Source organism: Hylobates moloch, unplaced genomic scaffold (genome assembly GCF_009828535.3).
Source record: "Hylobates moloch isolate HMO894 unplaced genomic scaffold, HMol_V3 SCAFFOLD_9, whole genome shotgun sequence".
In the NCBI taxonomy this organism is placed as follows: Eukaryota; Metazoa; Chordata; class Mammalia; order Primates; family Hylobatidae; genus Hylobates; species Hylobates moloch.
The window spans coordinates 87,556,091-87,561,619 of NW_026652284.1; the positions used below are offsets into that span (position 1 = coordinate 87,556,091).

The following is a 5,529-nucleotide window of genomic DNA, read 5'->3' on the forward strand; positions in this document are numbered from 1 at the left end:
GGCGGGGACAGCATTAGGAGATATACCTAATGCTAAATGACGAGCTAATGGGTGCAGGAAATCAACATGGCACATGGATACATATGTAACAAACCTGCACATTGTGCACATGTACCCTAAAACCTAAAGTATAAAAACAAACAAACAAACAAACAAAAAAAACAGCCTGTTTTGATCTTAGAGGTTGAGTATTACTTTGCTTTTCTCTTTATAATATCCAAATGTCCCCCGAGTCTAATGGATGCTTCGGGTAAGTGAATTTTGTATTCAGAAAGGCAAAAGGAAAAACGTTTAATAATATGTAAGACATCATCTTGTTTATATTTATTATGCTGATCATTTGGGCTTGCCTTTCTGCCAGAGGTCCAAAGGACTCAGGACTAAATCCTCATTCAGCACTAAAGAAATAAGTGAAACCTAGTCTAATTTTCAGTGTAACCTTCATGAAACAGTGAGACCATAAACTTTCAGGAGTTTCTAGCAATGATGAGAAATAGTGCCAGAAGTTTCTAGAAATGACAGAAGCTACTCTAAGTGCAGTCAGTAGAGCCCTTGATGTAAGTAATCAATTGTCTCAAGACAGCTATGGCAGGTTGGCAATACCTCCCTTTGGTGCCTGTCAGTTCCTGGCCAGCCCCAGCAGGAATGGAGGTGAGAATGCAGGAGAGTTGCTTCTTTAGGTTGCTTAGACAGAGAATCGATGAAAGAGGAGGAAAAATGGAAGAGGTCAAGAGTCCTAGTCCAGGAAGCACATGGGAGATAGTCTGTAGGAGATTTCTGGAACTTTTCTGGAAGCATGTGAGAGAGTCTAAGTTTCTTAAACATCAGTGGCAGCTTGCAGAATGGTGAGGAAGACAACCTGGAACATTTCAAGATTTCTAAGCTTTTATTTCCCCTTTCCCTGTTAGGACCTGGGAAAATTCTCATTGTGGGTTGAAATGGAAATGGCTAGAGCCATGTAATTACTACTGATTTAATTTCTTATTTTATATTACTGATTTAGTCTTGTTATTTAGGAATTTAAGTATTGTTGTTTTTTCCATTTGTAAGCATCACATCATTCATAGATCATTTGATTCTGAAACCCAGCTGGTTTCTGGGTACTGATGACTGCTTGTTAGAGTTATTAACACAAGCGATGCTAAAAAAGAACTTTTGTACCTCCCTCTGCCTAGAAACCCCTTTTCCTACTTTGTACATGTTTAGCTTCTACTTATTCTATTTCACCAATTCTCAAATCCAACCCCCCACACTTAAATTAGCCCCCTAATATACTTTCTCATTTCATTCTGTATTTTTCTTACTTAGCACTTAACTTGATTTGTAATTATATATTTGTGGGGTTTTGTTTGAAACTACAGTTCATTTTTCAGACAGCCAAAGAAGAGAGGGATAAAGAGATGATTGTCACAGATGGCAAGTGGGGGCCAGGAACCTGAGAACACAAATGGAGTGTTGAACACAAACACCTCTGGCCATGCACAGAGCACCTGCTTCTTGGGTTTTACACTGGATGGCCCCAAGTCATCCTCAGCCTTCCTCCTCTGCCCCACCAAGAGCTCATATTAATGATCCTTACTTCCCTACTCAACTTCCAATTTATTCTTCTTCACTTTCTGTTGTGCCTTCTCTGGCATCCTCTGTCTGAGCCCCAGCCCTAGAAAATTGGATTGTAAAGACATTTCCCTCCATTTTCCAGCTGGATGGGAAGGAACAGATTTTGAAGGAGGTAGTGGGAGGAATGTTATAAGTCACCAAAGAGCTAAAGTATAGCAAATGTGCTATGTACTTAAAAAAAAATAATATGGTCATGAGGATCTAAAGTAGTAGAAAAATGAGAGCCAGCGGATGTAAAAACATGCCTTATGGTATGAAACGGCTTGGGAATTGAACCCTGGCCACTCTCACTCTAAGATGCATAATACTGTAACATCCAGGTACCTGGTGCTCACAGCTCAGCATCGTGATTGACCTAAGTTCAAATCCATTCCTGACATTGCACTCAAGAACTAGGCTCCTTAAGTTGGTTCTTTTATGACAAAGCTCCTATTTCAATGATTTTCAGCATTCTATCATTTTTTTATTTGCCCCAACATACCTTCACAACAAGACGCTTTTCCATCAGTAAGAGTGCATATTATGGTAGAGTGGAGGCTGGATGGAGGTAGAGTTATATAATTTGCATATGGACTACCTTTACTCAGATCAGTTTCTGATACATACTGCCAAGCGGGAATTGTCCCTTCCCATTTTTGAGAATCCTTTTCAGATCAGAAGGAGGGTCACTTGTGCTGCAATCCTTGCTTTGTGAGCGCCTCCAATGTCTCAGTTTCTTGAGAACCAGGGCCCACAGATGTGTCAGAGATTTATTCCCGAACACACCTCCCCTGGTACTGTAGCAGGACGAGTCGCAGATAAAACTCCTCAAGCAGGTTAAAGAAGGAAGGAGCTTTATTTGGCCAGGAGCTTCGGCAGACTTGTCTCAAAAGCTGAGCTCCCTGAGTGAGCAATTCCTGTCCCTTTTAAGGGCTTACAACTCTAAGGGGGTCCGCATGAGAGGGTTGTGATCGACTGAGCAAGCAGGGAGTACGTGACTGGGGGCTGCATGCACTGGTAATTAGAACAGAACAGGACAGGGATTTTCACAATGCTTTTCCATACAATGTCTGGAATCTATAGACAACACAAGCAGTTAGGTCAGGGGTTGATTTTTAACTACCAGGCCCAGGTTGCACACCAGGCCATCTGCCTGTGGATTTCATTTCTGCCTTTTAGTTTTTACTTCTTTCTTTAGAGGCAGAAATTGGGCATGAGGGGTGGTCTCCTACCTTAGTATATGCTACAGCTGCACCTCCCAGGTCCCGACTTCCCAGGTATCTTCCTTAACTTCTCTGTGTGGCTGACTGCCCATTCTTTTCCAGCACCATTCCCATGTCCTGCCACACCTCTCCTCTTCTAACCCCAGCACTCTCATCACCACACTTTATTCACTGACTGGAATGTCTGCCAGCTGTTTACCATGAGTCTTTGGCACATCTTTGTAGATCTCATACTCTTTATTCATACTCAAATAAGTCCCCAGAGGACATCCTTGTGGTCTGTCTGGTGTCTGGGTCTCCATCATTCTAACTTCACTGCCATGTCTGGGTCTTCCCACCACATAGATCCACACAATTATCTTTTGTTCTTTGTTGTTAACTTGAACTACTTTTAATTGCTTCGTCATGGATGAATGAACTTTTAAAAAGGGAAACGTGTCTTCCTTAGATACATTTTTATACGAATTCTTGTTTTATAGTCTCTGAACGAGTTGATTTGTTCAGGAAAACACAATAGAGCACATATGTGTGGGCCAAGGGTGTTTGCCACGTAGTATTCTGTAAAGGTTGCTTTCAGCCCTATGAATATTCATAACCAAAGATGGACATGTTTCCCATTTGGAGGGCTTAATATATATATTTTTGGTCAGACTCATCAAAAGTTAGATTTATAAATTAAATCTGTGAAATATTTACTTAAAGATGTCACTAGCAAAATGCATGAATGCATAATAAAGCCCTTGAAACCACTTATTAAAAATATTGAACCTTTTAAACGTAAACTTTCTTCACTAGGTTGGGGCCTGCTGGCTCATATTCTTGCCCAGAGGAATTTCTACTGTTTTTTCCTCTGAGCCATTGAGAATAACAGTGGCAAGAATGTGTTGGCATGGCATGGTGTGTTGTGGTGCTACTGGGTGGGACCTTTGTCACATATCCGTTTTGTAAAATTCACTGAAGGAAAAAATGCTGCAACGTGAATTTCTATTCCTTCTGGTAACTGTGGCCATAGCAATTGCCTGAGACAAAATGGGCAATTGACTTCCTTTTCCCCAAAGTGGACATAGGCTAACAACCTACTCTGGGGATGTAACCATTAGCTACTGTGTTTTATATTTTTTGATCTTCCAAGATTTTTGCTTATGATGGGAAGACTCACACAGGGGCAGATAATAGTGGGCAAAACATTTTCAATTAGTAACAAAGTACATTCAGATTTTCACATGAACAGGTTTTGAATAGCTGAAACTTTGGAGTATCATTTCCCTGCTAATACTGGCATCTATCTATCTATCTATCTATCTATAGATATATGCCAATATAGATATATGCAGATATAGATATAGAAATAGATATATTCAAATTCCAGTAAAACGATAGGGTCATACAAATATATTCAATTGACTGTGTTGTTTCAGGGAAGTTCAGGATAAGGTCACATCTGAAAAGTGAGCCTGAGCTGCATTCTGGAGAAAATGCCAGTTTGGAATTTCCATTTTTAAGACACCCCTCCCCCCCAGCCAATAAAATATAGGTTATATGATTCCAGAGCTTTCAGTTAGAAAGCTTTCCTTTCAGGGCAGAAGGAAAAAACTGCAAGTTATTATAGCCCATAGTATATATTTAGGGAGAATGGGTAGTAACACATAATTTCAACTTATTTCTGGACTAAATTAATATGATTCCATATTATTTCAGACCATAGAGCAAAATTATTATCTGATAGAAGCTGATTCCTTTCCCAAATGAACTGGACTGTTGTTTACTTTAATCTGTATTTTCTATTGGAACTACGACCAGCCAGATATTTTAAGAAAATAAAACCACATTTGTCTAATCCTATTGCAAATTAATAATACAAATAACAACTTAATAACACAGACTTACAGGATATGTACCTGTGTTTTCATTTTCCTGTTAGTTGGATTTTTGTTGATAAGGGGGGATTGCCCATTAGCAGTTATCTGCCTGCACAGCCATCCTGGAATATTCTAATGACTATCTACTTTTATGATGTCACTAGTTAGATCAGTTAGAGTTGATGTATGGATTTGCATATCATACTTTCAACTCCCAGCCACCTTGAAATTGAATTTAATTTTTTTCTGGTTACCTGAGAATTTTTGCAACCCATAATTACCTGTAGCCCAGAGGCTAGAAAATGTGGAAAGTGTAACTACATATGGCTACCCTCTTAAAGGAAAACAACAGACATTTACAGGAGGCATTTAAATAGGTTGAAATGTTGTCTGAGAAAAACTTGAGAATTAAGATTTTTTAAGAACAACAAAAAACTATATTTACTTAGAAGCATTCAGAATGTCAAAAAAAAACAGCTACAATTTTTTTTTGTAATTACAGTGTAGTATTTAGTTAACAGAACAATTTCATGTAATTATTTCAGTGCATCTGAGACAGATGGGGATGAAAAAAACCCCCATCTCTGTATACGATTAATCTGTGCTGTGTACCAAGAACCTACTTTGAATTTCCATGACAATTTACAACTCCCATACTGTACCAGGCAAGGTTAGTGTCTACTGAAAACACCATCAGGACAGAGCTATCTAAAGATACATTTGGTAGCGTGCTAATTACACAAAATAAAGACACTGTGCAGTTTGAAAATAAATCTTAGCACCATGTTTTATTTTTTTTTCTTTAAAAGGAGTGAGTTGTGTACAGGAGGATTAAATGATTTATAGACAAG

The 5,529-nt window shown here is 38.9% G+C and overlaps 1 long non-coding RNA gene across 1 annotated transcript in view; it reads right to left on the bottom strand.

The window, feature by feature from the left end:
- LOC131384231 (uncharacterized) overlaps positions 1–4,761 on the bottom strand; it is a 34,788-nt gene extending 30,027 nt beyond the window's left edge. The window contains exon 1 of the long non-coding RNA XR_009214888.1: positions 4,718–4,761. This is a non-coding gene — a long non-coding RNA (uncharacterized LOC131384231). The remainder of the gene's footprint in view (positions 1–4,717) is intronic.
- Positions 4,762–5,529: the final 768 nt, after the last annotated feature.